The following is a 2294-nucleotide window of genomic DNA, read 5'->3' on the forward strand; positions in this document are numbered from 1 at the left end:
GCTCATTCAAATGAAGTCAAAATAGGCTCTGATACCTCGAACTGCACATAGATTGACAATGTTCGAAGCCATAAGAAGGTTTAGCGAAGTGTTAGCTAAAAGCATTGTCCCCACACAAATATTTAATTAATTCTACCCTCTTGGTTCACAGACCATAGGCTGTCACACTACGGTGCAGAAAGGAAAGAATTACTGAAAAATGAAGACTACTGTCGCTCCATGTGAAACTTATGTTCGTTAGAAAAGTAGAGGATTGGAAGAAAAGGAGGAGAATCAAATAGAAACCAAACACTTCATGAATTGGGAAGAGTAAGTGATGTGAAGTGTTGCAGAGGTGAATGGACCATTGTTGAAGTAGTGTTTTTTCTCCAAAATGAATAAGCTCAAGTACAGTAATGGCACTTCTGAGAAATCTTTTATACAAAATAAGTATTTCTATAAAAAATAATAAGTGTTGAGAAGGCCAGAGATACTGTACAGTACTATGACTGTACACTATTCCACTCTTTTTCATCTTTTTAAAAAATGTATTTCACCTTTATTTAACCAGGTAGGCTAGTTGAGAACAAGTTCTCATTTGCACCTGCGACCTGGCCAAGATAAAGCATAGCAGTGTGAACAGACAACACAGAGTTACACATGGAGTAAACAATTAACAAGTCAATAACACAGTAGAAAAAAAGGGGAGTCTATATACAATGTGTGCAAAAGGCATGAGGAGGTAGGCAAATAATTACAATATTGCAGATTAACACTGGAGTGATAAATGATCATGTACAGGTAGAGATATTGGTGTGCAAAAGAGCAGAAAAGTAAATAAATAAAAACTGTGGGGATGAGGTAGGTGAAAATGGGTGGGCTATTTACCAATAGGTTATGTACAGCTGCAGCGATCGGTTAGCTGCTCAGATAGCTGATGTTTGAAGTTGGTGAGGGAGATAAAAGTCTCCAACTTCAGCGATTTTTGCAATTCGTTCCAGTCACAGGCAGCAGAGTACTAGAACGAAAGGCGTCCGAATGAGGTGTTGGCTTTAGGGATGATCAGTGAAACCCTGCAAATCTCAGAGGACAGAGGACAAGATCATTGTGATTATGAAAGCTCAGACAGTGAAGCTTTTCTTTCCTTGTCTGAGATTGGAGGACAAAAAAAGGCTCCTACACAGGTAATTCTACTTTTTAATTAGTTTTTAAAACTTTTTATATCTGTCACTTCATCTTTATCACAACTTGTAGGCTAAAACTAATGCTAGGACTATCATCTGTTTGTCACGGCCGTCGAAAGAAGAGGACCAAAGTGCAGCGTGGTGAGTGTACATTTCTCTTTTTTATTTAAAATGTCGCCAACAAAACAAGAAACGAACAACAACTGTGAAGCTTACAGGGCTAAGTGCCACTAACAAAGAACTTCCCACAATGACAACAGGGAAAAAGGCTGCCTAAGTATGATTCCCAATCAGTGACAACGAATGACAGCTGTCCCTGATTGAGAACCATACCCGGTCAAAACAAAGAAATACAAATAGCACATAGAATTGCCCACCCAAATCACACCCTGACGAAACCAAAATAGAGACATAAAAAGCTCTCAAAGGTCAGGGTGTGACACTGTTGCTATAACACCTCATACTATGGACAGAATCCAATGATCCCAGTAGTCTCCTTAAAACAAAATAAGTATATGTTAACAAGGTGATGTCTCGCAGATATCATACATACTTACATACTGTAGCCAAACTCAATCTGTTTTAGATCACTGCTAAGTATTTCCCCTATACTTGTACCATCTGTCCTATGACGCCTGGCACTATTAAACATGATCCAAGGATGACGCCAATAAAATGTATCTTAACACCCGTTGTCATTTTACAGGCTCCCTTCTCTTCTGCTAGTTGGCTATTTTCATGTGGCACTCCTAAAGTAAAACACTCTCAAGCTGGCAAGTCGTGGGAGTAAAGACAAATTGGTGTTAAATCAGAGTGGGAGAAGCTGGAGGGACACTTAACAGCACTAATGCTGTGGAACAGGAAATTAACCAGCAAAACTGTGGTAATGGCTAATGATGTGGCATGCTTTGCAAACTTCTGGTCTGTAACTTTGGGGACAGGAAAGGAACCCTGCAAAACTGGCCAAATATGTGATATCTTCTACAAGCTGTTACCGAAGATGAAGCCAATAATCTTGCGTTCAGTTTCCACACTTAGCCGAGGCCAAGTAATTAGCATGTCGAGTCAAGATGAGTTGTATACCCACAAGATTGACAAATGAACTTTTCCTGAGGTTAAATTACATCCATG

This window comes from Oncorhynchus keta, chromosome 30, assembly GCF_023373465.1.
Source record: "Oncorhynchus keta strain PuntledgeMale-10-30-2019 chromosome 30, Oket_V2, whole genome shotgun sequence".
Taxonomy (NCBI): Eukaryota; Metazoa; Chordata; class Actinopteri; order Salmoniformes; family Salmonidae; genus Oncorhynchus; species Oncorhynchus keta.